Source organism: Chiloscyllium punctatum, chromosome 8, assembly GCF_047496795.1.
Source record: "Chiloscyllium punctatum isolate Juve2018m chromosome 8, sChiPun1.3, whole genome shotgun sequence".
Lineage (NCBI taxonomy): Eukaryota > Metazoa > Chordata > Chondrichthyes > Orectolobiformes > Hemiscylliidae > Chiloscyllium > Chiloscyllium punctatum.
Window position 1 is genome coordinate 124,294,771 of NC_092746.1, and position 17,631 is coordinate 124,312,401.

At 46.4% G+C, this 17,631-nt stretch overlaps 1 non-coding gene across 1 annotated transcript; it reads left to right on the top strand.

The window, feature by feature from the left end:
• The first annotated feature begins 12,950 nt into the window (after positions 1–12,950).
• Positions 12,951–13,040, top strand: trnap-cgg (transfer RNA proline (anticodon CGG)). The gene is given in 2 exon segments: positions 12,951–12,986; positions 13,005–13,040. It is a non-coding gene; the product is annotated as a tRNA-Pro (tRNA).
• Positions 13,041–17,631: the final 4,591 nt, after the last annotated feature.

The window sequence follows — 17,631 nt, forward strand, 5'->3', positions numbered from 1 at the left end:
GTTTAGAATCCCTTCTTCGAGCACCTTGGAACGACCCTGTGGCTGCCTTAGTCTGGTAATGATGGGGTGTGACCTTCGATACAAGATAATGAAGTGGGGGAAGGGATTAAATTGCTGGGGTAATTGGTTCTCTAGAACTGCCCTTTGTCGTGCAGTGGTTGTGTCTCTCCCCTAGACTGGGAGATCTGCCTGCTCCAGAGGCATGTAATACCGTCTCTGAGCAGGTTGGTGAGGAAAATTCTGTTAAACAGAAAGCATCTCTGGGCATTAGTGACCATGGCTGTGGGTAAACAATTAACAAAGAATTAGTTATCCAAGGTGGGAGTGGAGAAAGGATTCCCTCTCAGGAATGATGATCAGAGCAGATTTAGGATCTTTTTTTCTCTCGTAACAAAATAAGCGATGATCCTGAATCCTGTGGTTTCTCTTGGCTTGTTGTTGTTTTGCTGTGGTCAAACCACTGGGCCAAATTGTCTCTCTTAGTGATCTGTTCAGTTGGTAGAATCTGTTTCAGTAGTACGAAAAATCATCACCTCCCTATTTGAATTCCAAGTCTCTGGAATGTTGTATTTCTTGATGTCAATGTTGCCCCTTTTCTAACCAGAGGGAAGGTTTTTCAGCTAACTCCACTTGCCTTCCTACTACGTGCCGCCCCCACCCCCGGAACCTGCTTTCCAAATCCCCTTCAGCCCTTCACTAATATCTCTCCAACCAGATCCTGCCTGACCATGACGTGGTGTGGGAGGTCATTCAGCCCACTGTCTAGTCTCTGGCTCTCCAACAGAATGTCCTTCCTCTGTGACACTGTCCTGCCCTTTGTCCCACAATTCTGCACATTATCCCCATTTACATCATCAGCTGTGACCTCACCAATGCCTTGCTTTGAATCTACCTCCACCTCCAGGTGGAGCATTTCAGACTGAAACCACTCCGTGTGTGAAGAAGTTTCTGGTGTGTTTCTCCAGCAAATCACTAAACCTGGGCCTCTCTTGATTTTTGATCCTTTTTTGAGTGAGAGCAGCTTCTCCTGATCTCGTCTCTCTCTCCAAGATGCTCAAAAACAGATCTCTCCTCCACCTTCACCTTCTCCTTCCACTGTGTCCAATCTAACCTCCAGCCTCATCGCTGGGGTGAGTGCTTTGCTTTGGTTTACCGTGGGGTTCCTGTCACTCTTCAGAAAACAGAACATTGAAGGCAAGTGAACAGCTCCAGTCTGACCAGCAACATCACCTCCTTTATTACAGCCATGTTGGAAATGGGGAGGCAACGATCCAAGACACTTTCTCCCTGGAGCCAGGGCATTCTTTTAAGAACCCAGTGGAAGGATCTCCTCTACATCTGCCTTTTTGGGGCAAGTCAGTAACTAAGCTCCTGTCCCTTGTTGAATTTCCCAGTATTTGTTTTGGTAAAACTGGTTTCCATGAGCAACTTCAACACTGGGTCACCAGGAGGAGGTTACCTCCAGAGACCCCCAGTCATGTAGAATGTATTTCTGTTCATTGGTTCAGACTGAGGTGCACTCTCTCTCACATCCTGCTACAAAGGGATAAGGTATAATGGGTGTAAAGGCTTGCAGCTCACTGTCCCTGAACACTTGTGGCTAAACATGTGATCTCTACAGAGATACTCCCAATTGAGTGGAATGTTGGGTCAGGAACTGTCGAGAGGAAGTTTCTGGGTTTCCGGAGAATCCCAGCATCTCTACTCCTGGATTGGGTTTCCAAGAAGGGTTTTTCTTGAAGGTGGTGTGGGATAGATTGGGAAGTTGATCTTGACAGGCTTACACCAGCTGAACTGAACTCCAAGCAATCCCCATGAAACCCCACCTCCTGATGGCCATAAACTCCGATATGACTTCCAGTTGTCCGATCACCCAGTCTGCAAGGCATCTACAGGATCCCCGTTATCCACTCGTTAGATGTTCGAAGCACTCTCTCGCAAATTAATCAAACATGATTGACCCTTCATAAAATCACATTGACACTCGATAGAGTTGGAACTTTCCAAATGTCCTGATTTTGTTTCTTTGATAATTGATTTGAACACACTCCCAATAAATATGAAGTTCAATGGTCTCTGTTTTCCCACATCTTGCCTCAATCCCTTTTTGAATAATGGTGTTACAAAAGCATTTTTTCCAATCTACTGGAACCTTTCCTGTGTCCGGGGAGGTTTGAATATTTATAACCAATGGATCCACTCTCTCTGCTGCCACTTCCTTTAATATCTTAGGATGTAGACCATCAGGCCTAGGGGACTTGGCTGTCCTCAATCCTAATCATTTGCTGAGTACCTTTTCCCCCTCGATGTTTGTTCTAAGTCCTACCCTTCCTATTGTCTCTGACCTGCCTGTTCCTGCTGGAATGGTACTATTGTCCTCCACCGTGAAAACTGAGGCAAAGTGCTGATTCAACATCCCTTCACCTCAGTGTTCCCCCCTATTAACTCTCTGGTTTCATCTTCCAAGGCACCAACATTCACCTGAGCAACTTTATTCCATTTTATACACCTATAGAAGCTTTTGTTATTTGAATCTAACTTTAGAGGTTTCCATTCTTTCTGCTGAGAGTTGGAAATTCCTTGCACATTTCCCTGTGATGTCAGATGTCGTCATCCAGATGGAATCGTAAACTCAAGCTCGGCATGCTGGGAGATTGGGCAGTTTGATTGCCAGGGTAATCCCAGCCTGTGGGTCATAGATTCTGCACCCAGTGAGTGGCTCGGCACTGTACTGGAGCTGTCCACATTGATCTCTCTCTGAGCCTGTGGGCTGTATCCTGGCTTGGAAATGTAGATTGATGTCCCACTCCCTGTCTACTGAATCCCTGTGGCACAGTCTTGTGTAGACTTTATTAGCAGCGAGTTTGGGTTCCCACAGACCCTTCACCTTCTTCTTCTGCTCTGTCTGATGGGAGCAGGGTCTAGCCAGCCATGCGCGCTGCTCACTGTTCCATCTATAACTCTCCCATCGACAGCCAGCTGAGTTGGGGGAAGGGGTTTAGGTGATGGGTGAAGAGGGTTATCAGGGACACCCTAGTGAGTCACCAGCAGAGGCCTCTCTGTTTGAGTGCCCTGTCTCCATCTCAGTGAGCATCCTGGAAGAGTAGGCCACAGGCCTGAGCTGGTCACTCCTCTCCAAAAGAAACACAATGTAACAATCATGTGACCTTTGTCTGCCAAAAGGATTACCAAGGTAGACAAGCCAGAGGTGGAGAAATCAATGTTTTAGGTGTAACCCTTCAGGAGTGGATGTGTGTATAAGAGGTGCTGCAGATAAAAGGGCGGGGGGTGGGGGGGGAGGGAGAGAAACAGGGTGGGAAAAGTGAAGGCAGGTGGAGAGTACCACCTGATTTGTCAATGGGAGGGATGAATCTGGTAGGTGGTTGAGAGGAATGGTAGGGAGGGGGAGGGGCTGGAAAGGGAGTCGGGGGATGGTCAGCGAGGTTGTTTGAAATTGGAGAATTCAATGTTGAGTACTCCGGGCTTGTAGGTTGCCCAGGCGGAAGATTGTGTTTCTCCAATAGAAGCTGTGGTTTGTTTTGGTCATGTTCGAAAGTTAGAGGTTTGGGGAAATTAAAATGGGCGATGACTGGGAGGTCCGGTCTCCCCCTGCGGGCCTGGCTGCGATGCTACGTGAACCATTCCCTCAGTTGATGATTTGGTATCCCCAATGTAGAGGACACCACATTGGGAGCACCTGCTGCAGTACACTAGGTTGGAGAAGAGGCAGGAGAACTTCGGTCCTTCCAGGTGAGACAGGTTGGGCCCCTGGATGGAGGTGAGGGGGGTGGTGTACCAGCAGGTTTTGGATCTTTTCTGGTTGCAGGGGAAGGTACCTCGGGGTTCAGAGGGGTTGGTGGAGAGAGTGGCGCAAACCAAGGACTGTTGAAGGGAACAGTCCTTGTGGAAGGCAGAGAGGTGGGGAGGGGAAGGTGTTCTTGGTGGTGGTGTCTTGTTAGAGTTGGTGGAAGTGTTTTTAAGCATGATGCGTTCGATGTGGAGGTTGGTGGGGTGAGGAAAAGGGAGACTCTGTCTTGATTGCGTTAGGAGGGGAGATTTCAGAGCAGTGGAATGGGGGATGGAGTTGGTGCAGTGGAGGGCTGTCTGAATGACTGAGGGAGGAAAAGCATGTTGTTCAAAATAGATGGACATCTGGGATGCTTGCGAGTGGAATGTCTCCTCATTTGGAGCAGATACAGTGGAGGCTGAGGAATTGGGAGAATGGGATGGAGTTTTTGCAGGATACTGGGTGGGAGTGTCGAAGTCTCCCCGAGAGCCTCTGTGGGTAAGGGAGGATTTCCTACCGAAGTCTACTCAACCTTCCCTGGTTCTTTCCCTGAGATCATTCAATTGCCTGGAATAAAATTCTTACAAGCAGTCCATTAAAGATTGATAGTGAATACTTAAATAAATGTACTACTTAATACAGTATCAGTTACAGAGTAACACGACACTGAGCCCGAGTCTCAGTCGAGGTTCTAAACCCTCAGAGTTGGGGGGACCAGCACGTACCCAACCTCGGGTTCTTTTTTTACATTTACATTACAGTGTGGAAACAGGCCCTTCGGCCCAACAAGCCCACACCGACCCGCCCCCCCTACATTTACCCCTTACCTCACACTACGGGCAATTTAGCATGGCCGATTATTCTGACGTGCACATCTTTTGGACTGTGGGAGGAAACCAGAGCACCCGGAGGAAACCCATGCAGACACGGGGAGAACGTGCAAACTCCACACAGCCAGTCGCCTGAGGCGGGAATTGAACCCAGATCTCTGGTGCTGTGAGGCAGCAGTGCTAACCACTGTGCCACCGTGCTGCCCACAAACATTCCAACTACTCCACAGTGGCACACTCCAACTGCAGTATTTATACAGTTTTTACCCATTAAACACATCAACCAAACATCTGATGAACACTGTCCTCAGCACATTCCTGCTGTTTGATAAATTTGTTAGTCTTCTACTGACTGTGATCATTTAATTATATTACTGATTTTGTGATCGAGTGAAGCAATTAGTTGCTGGAATCCCCTAAAGTTTGATCTCTCACTCATCACCTCATGTCCTTATTGAAACCTAATTACTGACTGTTGTCGTAAATCCATTCCTCGTCATTTTTCACCTCACACATGCCTGGTCAGTAACTCTTTATCCAAACCCCTGTTCTCTTTTCTCGGACGTACTCTAAGTTTGAACTGAATCTGTTGATATATTCCTTTCCACTGCAGTTTCTATTTCTCGTTAATAACTAACTTTAAGTTTCACAGCTGCCTAAACTTGTTTTTGCTCACAGCTGGACCTCCTGCTTTCCCCAGCAAAGCTTGAAACCTTTATTTAGGCTATTTTACTTTTGTAAATTTAATGCTTTATTTCTAATGTTATTTAGTTTCTTTAATTCTATGCTTTCCCTTCATGTCCTTTCTCAGGAGGAGGTGTAGTCCAGGTAGTTATGGGAGTCTGTGGATTTGTACACAGTTAAAAATCACAACACCAGGTTATAGTCCAACAGGTTTAATTGGAAGCACACTAGCTTTCGGAGCGACGCTCCTTCATCAGGTGATAGTGGGGGGCTCAATCGTAACACAGAATTTATAGCAAAAATTTGCTGTGATGTAACTGAAATTATACATTGAAAAATTGATTGTCTGTTAAGCCTTTCATCTGTTCGAATACAGTGATAGTTTCACTTCTTTCATGTGTAAATCACAAAACCCTTCTTTTTAAAAGTTGCATTCTCGGATTAGCTGTTAACAATGGTGATAGCTAGACAATATGTTGAAGGTGTTGGCCCCCTGTGTTCTGTCTATGACCTGATGTTTAAATTGATTCTAATCTAATAAGTGAGATGCGTTTTACATAAATTCCTGCAGTTTTTGAGCTCAGTTCTACATGAATATATGCAGTTTTTGAACAAAGTGCAATGTAACTCTGCAATATTAATTCACCTGTGTGTGTGTGTTGATCACCTGTAATGTGACATGAACCCAAGGTCCTGGTTGAGGCCCTCCCTATGGGTACCAAACTTAGCTATCAGCCTCTGCTCGGTCACTTTTCTCTGCTGCCTGTCCCGAAGTCCACCTTGGAGGATGGTCACCCGAAGGTCCGAGGCTGAATGTCCTGGACCACTGAAGTGTTCCCCAACTGGGAGGGAACCCTCCTGTCTGTTGATTGTTGTGCAGTGCCCATTCATCCATTGTCGTAGCCTTTGCTTGGTTTCCCCAATGTACCATGCCTCCGGGCATCCTTGCCTGCAACGTATAAGATAGACAACGTTGGCTGAGTCACATGAGTGCCTGCCATGTACAAGGTGGGAGGTGTCCCCACGCGTAATGGTGGTATCTATGTCCACAATTTGACACATCTTGCAGCATCCACCGTGACAGGGTTGTATGGAGTTGTCCTGAGAGCCGGGCAGCTTGCTACGAACAACGATCTGTTTGAGGTTTGGCGGTTGTTTAAAGGCAAGTAGTGGAGGTGTGGGGAAGGTCTTGGTGAGGTGCTCATCCTCATTGATAATGTGTTGCAGGTCACGAAGAACATGGCGTAATGTTTCAGCTCCTGGGAAATACTGAACAACGAAGGGTACCCTGTCGGTTGCAGCACATGTCTGTCTCCTGAGGAGGTCATTACGGTTCCTTGCTGTGGCACGTCGGAACTGGCAGTTGATGAGTTGAGCATCATACCCCGTTCTTGTGAGGGCATCCTTGAATACTTCCAGGTGTCTGTCACGTTCCTCCTCATCTGAGCAAATCTGGTGTATGCGTAGGGCTTCTCCATAGGGAATGGCTGTTTTAATATGTTTTGGGTGGAAGCTGGGTTTGTAGTTATTATCCATCTGGAGACTGTGTCGTCTGAGATAGAAATGGTGAGTTCAAGAAAGGGCAGGAGGTATCTGAGATGGACCAAGGGACTTTGAGGGTGAGGTGGAAGCTCTGGGCGAAGCTGATGAACTGCTCCAGTTCAGCCTGGTTACAGGACGCTGCACCGATGCAGTCATGGCTGAAGAGTTGGGGCATAGTGCCGGTGTAGGTATTAAAGCGGGACTGTTCGTCACAGCCAACAAAGAGGCAGGTGTAGCTGGGGCCCATCCGAGTACCCATGGCCAGCCGGCCACCCCCTGGATTTGGAGGAAATGGGAGGAGTTAAAGGAAAAGTTACTGAGGGTGAGGACCAGTTCAGTGAGGTGGAGGAGGGTATTGGTGGAGGGGACTGGATGGATCTGTTAGAGGAAGAAGCCAAAGGCCTGGAGGCCATCCTTGTGGGGTATGGCCGTCTATAAGACTGCATGTCCATACTGAAGATAAAGCGCTGGGGGCCAGGGAACTAGAAGATGCTGAAGAGATGGAGGGTGTGGTTGGTATCACAGATGGGAAGTGACTAAACTCAAGGAAAGAAGATGAAGCCTAGGTAGGACAAGATAGAGTACTCTTACCCTAGTCATTTTTATTCCTGACATACCTACAGAAAGCTTTAGGGTTTTCCTTGATCCTACCTGCCAAAGAATTCTCATGTCCCCTCCTGGCTTTTCTTCGTGTTCTCAAGTGCCCTGACTGAGCCTTCATCTCTCATCTTTACAAAGGCCACCACCTTCCTCTTGACAAGAACTTCAGCTCCCTTAGTAAACCATGGCTCCCTCACTCAACTAATTCCTCCCTGCCTGATAGGTACGAACTTATCATGGACACACACAGCTGTTCCTTGACTAACCTCCACATTTCAATTGGGTCCATCCCCTACAGCTTGCCTGCCCATCCACATGCATCCCTAAATCTTGTTAATCTTACCATAATTGCCTCCCCGCCCCCCCCAGTTATAACTCCAGCGATGAAAAGTGGCAGATATATACTGCAGGACAAAAGTAAACATAACTGAATTGTTGACACTGTCAAAGTGCTCACCTACCTCTGAATCTACCACCAGGTCTGGTTCATTATCCAGTGGTCAAACGTGGCCTCACTTCTTGTTGGCCTATCTACACACTCAGGACACCCTCCTGCACACATTGGATAAGACTTGCCTCTCTAAAGTACTTGACCCTGCCAAGTATTAACTGGAAACACTGCTGTTACACTCGCTCCTATCCAAAATCATCTTTGCTATCCTGTTCTCTACATTTCTGAACTATTCGGAGGCCTATAGAAAACTCCCAACGGGGTGACTTCTCCTTTCCTGTTTCTAACCTCAGCCCAAACTACCTCAGTAGACAAGTCCTCAAACATCCTTTCTGCCATTGTAATACTGTCCTTGACTGACAATGCTACACCTCCCCCTCTTCTACCACCTTCCCAGTTCTTAATGAAACATTTAAACCCCGGAACCTGCAACAACCATTCCTGTCCCTGCTCTATTCATGTCTCTGAAATGACCACAATGTCGAAGTGCCCCTACCCCGTATTTCTTGCCTTGCTAGCACCTGGCATGGGTAACAAGCCAGAGATAAAACTGTTCTAGCTCTAAGCTTCCACCCTAGCTCCCTGAATTTCTGCCTTAAATCCCCATCTCTCTTCCTTCCTATGTTGGTGCCAATGTAGACCACGACTTGGGGCTGCTCCCCCTCCCCCTCCCCCTCCCCCTTAAGGGTCCTGAAAACATGATCAGAGACATCACAAACCCTAGCACCTGGGAGGCAATACACCAACTGAGAGTCTCTCGTTCCCACAGAATCTATCTGTTCCCCTGACTATGGAGTCCCCAATGACTAACACTCTCCTCCTTCCCCTCTTCCCTCTTGAGCAACTGGGACAGACTCTGTGCCAAAAACCTGTACAGGGGAACGGCCATAGGGGATCCCTGCACTGCCACTGGTTCCTTTTCTGTCCCCTGACCAGAACCCATCTGCCTTTTTCTTGTCTCCTGAGGAGTGACTACCTCCCTGTACATCCTCTCCATTTGCCCCTCAGCCTCCCGAATGACCTGAAATTCATCCAGCTCCAGTTCCCTCGCACAGTTTCTGAGGAGCTGGAGTTGGGTACACTTCCCACAGATGAAGTCAGCAGGGATACTGGTGGTGACCCTTACCTCCCACATTCTACAGGAAGAGCATGCTACTGTCCTAACCACCATTGTCACTGGTCTAAATTCCCAGAGAGACTATTGGGGGGGGGGGGGGGGGATCCTCAGTAACCTTACTGAATGGGCACTCATGACCTTTTTGTTTTGGTTGGAGGAGGATGAATGGGAGACACTAGCTAAGTAATGTTTCAACTAAAGTAGCCACCCAACTAAATTATCTCACTTACTCAGTTGTCCTATGCCTGCCCTTGGTCAGTGTGCACATTCATGAGGTAAGCTTCTAATTGGATTAGTTTACCTTTCCAGCGTAAGTAAGGACTGCAGGTGCTGAAGATCAGAGTCGAGAGTGTGGTGCTGGAAAAGCACTGCAGGTCAGGCTGTATCTGAGGAGCAGGAGAATCAACATTTCAGGCATAAACCCTTCATCAGGAAACCCAGTCATCCGACTGTGTTTAATTAACTACCATTCTACAGACTACCTCACACTGCATCCTTGCCTGCAGCATGAGGTAGACAACATTGCCTGAGTCACATGAGTATCTGCTGTGTACGTGGTGGGTGGTGTTCCCACATGTGATGGTAATGTCCATGTCTCTGATCTGCCATGTCTTGAAAGGATGCTGTGATAGGGTTGTGTGGTGTTGTGATCAATTTTCTCCTGAAGGCTGGGTGTTTGCTGCGAGTGATGGTCTGTTTGAGGTGAGTAGTTGGGTGTAGGGATGGCCTTGGTGAGATGTTTGTCATTGATGACATGTTGAAGGCTGTGAAGAACATGGCGTAGTTTTTCTGCTCCGGGGAAGTACTGGACAACCAAGGGTACTCTGGTCATGTCCAGTGTCCGTCTCCTGAGGAGGTCATTGCAGTTTCTCACCGTGGCACGCTGGAATTGGCAATCGATGGGTTGAGCATCGTATCCCGTTCTTATGAGCGTGTTCCTCAAAATCTTCAGTTGTCCGTTGCATTCCTCATCTGAGCAGATCCTGTGTATGGGCAGGGCCTGTCTGTAGGGGATGGCTTCTTTAACATGTTCAGGGTGGGAGCTGGAGAAGTGCAGCATGGTGAGGTTATCCATGGGTTTGTGGGAGAGTGAGGTACTGAGGGGGTCTGTCCTTGATGGAGATGCAGGAGTCCAAGAATGAGACTGAATCTGAAGAGTCGTGCACGGTGAGTCTGGGCATGTGGAGCATGTTAATATTGTTGTGTAGTTGTTTCAGTGATTCCTCACCGTGAGTCCAAAGGATGAAAATATCTCGGATGTATCTGGTGTGTAGCATCGGCTGGTGGTCCTGTGCAGCAGAGAAATCTTGTTTGAACTTGTGTATGAAAATGTTGGTGTATTGGGGGACAAATGTGGTCCCCATGACTGTTCCGTGAGTCTGGATGAAGAGCTGGTTGGTGAAGGTGAAGATGTTGTGGTTGGGGATGAAGTGGATGATCTGGAGGATGGTGTCTTGATATGGAGGCCAGCGTACCATCTGCCTCCTGCCTGCTGCACCTACACGCTGACTATCAGTGACTGGTATACAGGGTCCCCCAGGTCTGTCTGCACCTCCCCCTGTTACCTCATCGATGACATTCAGATAATCGCCTCCCTTCCTGTTTTTGTAACCAAAATGGATAACCTCCCACTTCCCCACATTATACTGCATCTGGGGGTGGATTTTAGAAGCATCAGTGGGTGGGTATGTGGGGGAGGAAGGGTGGTGGAGCTCCAACAGATGAAATAAGGTCAGTGACCAGAGTGGGCATGATGACCTGATGTTTCATGGTCCAGGCAGAGATAGGAGGAGGTATCTGAGAGTTGGCATTCAGCCTCTGTAATGTAGAGGTCAGTGCACCAGACTGCAACAGCACCCCCTTTTGTGGCTTAATTCCAAAGTCAGGGTTGGATATGAGAGCATAGAGTGCAGTCAGTTCCTGGGAGGATTGGTTGGAATTGGGGAGGGGGGGGGTGCTGAGATCTTGGGGTGATCAACATTACATTGACCGTTCTGAATGAACATGCAGGTGCAGGTAGAAAGCTGGAGGGAGAGCCTTGGAGCTGAACTACTCCCATTTGCCTGTGATTGGCTCATATCCCTCGAAACCTCTTGTATCTAATAATGCCTCGACAAATCTGATTATCTATTATGTTAGTTACTAAGCTTCGCAGTGGTGAAGAATGTAATTATTTTCTACATGATGTTTTGTCTACATAAACTACTACAGTTGAGTAAATAGTAAGATAGACACTGGATGTAGGTTTGATCACTGAGCTTGAAGGTTCATTTTCAGACGTTTCATCACCATACTAGGTAACATCTTCAGTGAGCCTCCGAATGAAACACTGCTGGTGTTTCCTGCTTTCTATTTATATGTTTGGGTTTCCTTGGGTTGGTGATGTCATTTCCTGTTCTTTTTTGTCAGGGGGTGGTAAATGGGATCCAAGTTGATGTGTTTGTTGATAGAGTTCCGGTTGGAGCTCTATGGAGATACTTGTTTGAATCCCTCTCCCAAAAGTCATCCCACCTTGTCTCCTTTATATTGTTTGTTCACCTGCCCTTTTTTTACTTGCTACACTCACACATTCCTCCAAAATATCCAATTTGTCAAGGTGTTCAGACAACAGCAATATCTGTAACAGCTTCTGTTATTTGGAGGTCTCTCAAAGTGTGCCATGATAGATTATCTGCATGGAGAAAGTGAGGACTGCAGATGCTGGAGATCAGAGCTGAAAATGTGTTGCTGGAAAAGCGCAGCGGGTCAGGCAACATCCAAGGAACAGGAGAATCGACGCTTCGTGCATAAGCCCTTTTTCAGGAATGAGGAAAGTGTGTCCAGCAGGTTAAGATAAAAGGTAGGGTGGAGGGACTTGGGGGAGGGGTGTTGGAAATGCAATAGATGGAAGGAGGTCAAGGTGAGGGTGATAGGCCGGAGTGGGGTGGGGGCGGAGAGGTCAGGAAGAAGATTGCAGGTTAGGAAGGCGGTGCTGAGTTTGAGGGATTTGACTGAGACAAGGTGGGGGTAGGGGAAATGAGGAAACTGGAGAAATCTGAGTTCATCCCTTGTGGTTGGAGGGTTCCTAGGCGGAAGATGAAGCGCTCTTCCTCCAACTGTCGTGCTGCTATGGTCTGGCCATGGAGGAGTCCAAGGACCTGTATGTCCTTGGTGGAGTGGGAGGGGGAGTTGAAGTGTTGAGCCACGGGGTTGTTGGGTTGGTTGGTGCAGGTGTCCCAGTGGTGTTATCTGAAACGTTCCGCAAGTAGGCGGCCTGTCTCCCCAGTATAGAGGAGGCCACATCAGGTGCAGCGGATGCAATAGATTGTGTGTGGAGGTGCAGGTGAATTTGTGGTGGATATGGAAGGATCCCTTGGGGCCTTGGAGGGAAGTAAGGGGGGAGGTGTGGGCGCAAGTTTTGCATTTCTTGCGGTTGCAGGGGAAGGTGCCGGGAGTGGAGGTTGGGTTGGTGGGGGGTGTGGACCTGACAAGGGGGTCACGGAGGGAGTGGTCTTTTCGGAACACTGATAGGGGAGGAAAGGGAAATATATCCCTGGTGGTGGGGTCCGTTTGGAGGTGGCGGAAATGACGGTGGATGATACAATGTATATGGAGGTTGGTGGGGTGGTAGGTGAGGACCAGTGGGGTTCTGTCCTGGTGGTGGTTGGAGGGGCGGGGCTCCAGGGCGGAGGAGCGGGAAGTGGAGGAGATGTGGTGGACGTCATCATCGACCACGTCTGGGGGGTAAATTGCAGTCCTTGAAGAAGGAGGCCATCTGTGTTGTACGGTTTTGGAACTGGTCCTCCTGGGAGCAGATGCGGCGGAGACGAAGGAATTGGGAATATGGGATGGCGTGGGCAGGGTGGTCAGTAACCCCAAACTGTACAACTAAAACTTGGTAAAAACCTCATGTCGTATTTTGAGTTCAGTCAACTGATGTATCCTGTCATCCAACATTGTGGCTCGTTGGTCTAGGGGTATGATTCTCGCTTCGGGTCTTCAGCTGCGTGGGTACGTGAGAGATCCCGGGTTCAAATCCCGGACGAGCCCTCATTTCTTACATTGCCTTGTGCAAAAAACGGCCAATCAATTTTCTCAAAAAGCAGCTTCGTTCAACGAGATCCGACTGCCTGAATTTGGGATGGGGCAGAGGTACCATTACAATGAACGCGGCAAGGGCAACGCTTACTCAAATTGAACATGAGTTTTACTTGTGGGCGTTTAGAATGCGTTGCCAGCAGAGGTCGTAGAGGCAGGCACAGTAGATTTGTTTAAGATGCGTCTTAGGTGGAGTTGTGGACAGCGAGGAGGGCTGTTGTCGGCTGCAGAGGGACTTAGATATGATGCAGAGCTGGGCTGAGGAGTGGCAGATGGAGTTCAACCCTGCCAAGTGTGAGGTTGTCCATTTTGGAAGAACAAATAAGAATGCGGAATACAGGGTTAATGGTAGGGTTCTTAGTCAGGTGGAGGAACAGAGGGATCTTAGGGTCTATGTACATAGATCTTTGAAGGTTGCCACTCAGGTGGATTGAATTTGTAAGAAGGCCTATGGAGTATTATCGTTCATTAGCAGAGGGATTGAATTCAAGAGTCGTGAAGTGATGTTGCAGCTGTACAGGACTTTGGTTAGGCCACAGTTGGAGTACTGTGTGCAGTTCTGGTCGCCTCACTTTTGGAAAGATGTGGAAGCTTTGGAGAGGGTGCAGAGAAGATTTACCAGGATGTTGCCTGGAATGGAGAGTAGGTCGTACGAGGATAGGTTGAGAGTTCTCGGCCTTTTCTCGTTGGAACGGCGAAGGATGAGGGGTGACTTGATAGAGGTTTATAAGATGATCAGAGGAATAGATAGAGTAGACAGTCAGAAACTTTTTCCCCGGGTACAACAGAGTGTTACAAGGGGACATAAATTTAAGGTGAAGGGTGGAAGGTATAGGGGAGATGTCAGGGGTGGGTTCTTTACCCAGAGAGTGGTGGGGGCATGGAATGCGCTGCCCGTGGGAGTGGTAGAGTCAGAATCATTGGCGACCTTTAAGCGGCATTTGGATAGGTACATGGATGGGTGCTTAATCTAGGTTAGAAGTTCGGCACAACATCGTGGGCCGAAGGGCCTGTTCTGTGCTGTATTGTTCTATGTTCTATGTTCTATGTTCTATGTTCTATGTTCTATGTTCTATGTTCTATGTTCTATGTTCTATGTTCTATGTTCTATGTTCTATGTTCTATGTTCTATGTTCTATGTTCTATGTTCTATGTTCTATGTTCTATGTTCTATGTTCTATGTTCTATGTTCTATGTTCTATGTTCTATGTTCTATGTTTATTAAAATGGACTCTTTGAGAATCTGGGTTCAGACTTTGACGATCAAGATCAACAATTCCCACAATAGTCCATCTATAAGATCTGCCAATCGATGTAAAATAATCTTAACGTTAAAAAGACTTAAAAAAAAAAGTCATTGAGAACTAGGTGATTGAGTTTAGGGATTATAGTGTTTTTAATTTTTTAAAATTTGGTTTCAATTTGGTTAGCTTTAAACTTTCACCCACTTATGAAGTTTGTTGAGTTCATCTTTTTCCTGAATCCTGGCCTGTTGGTCAATGTTGGGCTACCAGGTGTTTTCCAGCTGTCACTAAAGTTTCACTTTATTACTGTAGTGGAATGTTTACATTTTACTCGCCATAACACAGCCAGCTATTTTACTGATTATTAAGGCCGGTTTACAAAATTTACAAAGGATTTCCAAATTGTGCTTCATGCCAATGTATGAGTTTCTAATGAAGATGGGGCAGCATGGTGGCTCAGTGGGTAGCACTGCTGCCTCATGGCGCCAGGTACCCAGGTTCAATTCCCACCTCGGGCAACTGTCTGTGTGGAGTTTGCACATTCTCCCCGTGTCAGCGTGGGTTTCCTCCGGGCGCTCCGGTTTTCTCCCACCGTTCAAGGATGTGCAGGTCAGGTGGTGATTTGGAGAATTAGCCATGCTAAAATGTCCATAGTGTTAGGTGCATTAGTCAGGGATAAATATTGGGTCAGGGAATAGGTCTGGGTGGGTTACACTTCGGAGGGTCAGTGTGGACTTGGGCCAAAGGGCTTGTTTCCACACTGTGGGGAATCTAGTAAAAAAAAGACACTGTACAAGCACAGGATTGGCCTCTGCTGACTAATGAGCTTATTAGTTTTATCCAGTACAATTATTGACTTGCTCTTTATTGTTTTTATAGTTTTTCACACTGAATTTTGTCTGTATTTTACATTCATTCATTCTTTGTTGTCAACAAGGTGTCTGTCATGGGGAAAGTGAAAGTGGATCAGTGTTTGATCCCTTTTTTGATTAAAATTGGTCACATTTCTCCATTGTTGCTGAAAATCTGGGGGGGTAACAATTCTGTATAAAATTTCAATAAGATTTGATAGAAAGGCCAAAGCATCTAAGACTTTGGGTTTCAGTTTGTATCCTATTGAGTTTGAAGGCCTTAGCAAGATAAATGAAAACAGCAATTTGTTTCTTTGCCAATCTGGCCCCCTACATTCAGTTAGACAGGGAGAGTCCTGTTTTGTTGACCTTCTAGCAATAAAACCTTACTGCTTCATGTGAACATCGATGGCTTTCGAGTATCCATCAGATGGGATCGCTAGTAATTGGTCTCTTGCTATCAGCCTCCAACTTTGGGAGTAAGATAGTCCTGCAGGCCTTAATGTTATTAGGAATTGTGCTGGTCTTCAACCGAAGTGTAAAATACGGAGCTAACCATGGGGTTAGCATTCCTAAAAGCTTACACTTCTGCTACACTGATTTTTGTCCGTTCTGTGATATCATGTGCAAAGTTGATATGGTAACTTGCTTTAGCAAACTTACGAACGTCTGTTTTATTACATGAGCTAGACCATTTTTCCAACTCTGTATTGGATAGAGTGCATTTAATTTTATCAGGGCAGTCAAAAACTTCACTAACTTTTAAAATGCACTTGTGTAATTTTGTAAGCCAATTTTAAAATAATATTTGCTGCTGGCGTTACGGTTTGTATTTTTTTTGGTTTGTTGCCCTTTTAGTTAACTTTTAGCTGCCTGTTTCCCTGTAACATTCTTTTACACAATTAGTTTGTATATGCCATCAATGTTATACAAATGACCAACATTTTTATTATTAATCATACCTTGTAGAATGTCTAGGAGTTCTCAAATATTCTATTCAGTCCTAATCTTTCAGTTCCTAACTATCTGGTATGGCTTTGGTAAACCTATTATCTATATCTACATCCAAAATTCTTCTAATTTTATCAATCTCCTCCTCCTCCTCTAAATCTTCATTGTAGGCAACTATTGGACTGTACGTAATGATTTCAGCTTTTGCCTGAAATGTCGATTCTCTTGCTCCTCTGTTGCCTGACCTGCACCACTCTAATCTTGATTATGGCTTCAGTCCCAATGGATTTACCCTTTAGTGTAAGCAATTCAGCTGACCTCTTGTTAGAAATCTGTTTTGTGAATCTCCGTTTTGTAATTTGTTGAAGACCATGAAGACAAATTTCAGAATTAGAAAAACGATTCAGTGGAACCTAAGGCTTGTTTGGTTTCCTCCTGCATCCACGTTGATCTTTTAAGGGTAGAGTTTCTGATTTTTGTCCCTGCCTACTCTTCTGCCATTCCTAGTCTTTCTGCTGACTATTGATTGTTTTTTGTATTTCAGATCTAAGCTTACATAATGCATTTTGTAATTTTCTACCTTAGCTACTGGTATCCTACAAATGGGATCATTACATGCAATCACATAAAAGCAGTCCATTCTACCCACAGTCCCATGTCTCTCAAAGTTTCATGTTGTCACTTTTTAAGACTTTTAAAAGACCAGTACTATTAAATCTTGGCTAAAGTTCATATATCAGCTGTATGAAGCTGAGATGCACCCAGATAGAATGTATTCTATGGTGCATCTATTAAAGTTGGTGAGGGTCATTGAGTCATAGAGATGTACAGCATGGAAATAGACCCTTCGGTCCAACTCGTCCATGCTGACTATATATCCCAACTTAATCTACTCCCACCTGCCAGCACCTGGCCCATATCCCCACCCAAACCCTTTCCATTCATAAGCCATTCCTGGTCCTTATGGACTTACTGAATTTCTTTAGCCTCCTGAGGAGGAAAATCATTGTTGGTGCCTTCTTGACCATCACATCTACATGGGAGGTCCAGGATAGACTATTGCTGATTGTCACTCCGACGGACTTGGTGCTCTCGACCCTCTCCACTCTTCTGCTTGCTCCTTGAAGATGATCAGCTCTTTTATTCCGCTGTTTTTATCTTTGCACCATGACACCAGGCATTCTCTCTCGTTCCTGTATTATTTTGTCATTGTTTGACATCTGGCCTACAATGGTGGTCTCATCAGTGAAGTTGTAGGTAGAGTTTGAATGGGATTTGGTCACCACAGTTGTGAATGTACAGTGAGGAGCTGAGTATGTATCCTTGCAGGATGCCAGTGTTGAGGATCATCATTGAGGAGGTGCTGTTACCTATGTTTACTGATTGCAGTCTATGGGTCAGGAAGCAGAGGATCCAGTTGCTGAGGGTGGAGCTAAGAACTAGATCGGAGTTTGGACAGTAGTTTGATGGAGCTGTTATCAATAAGTAAGAGGTATC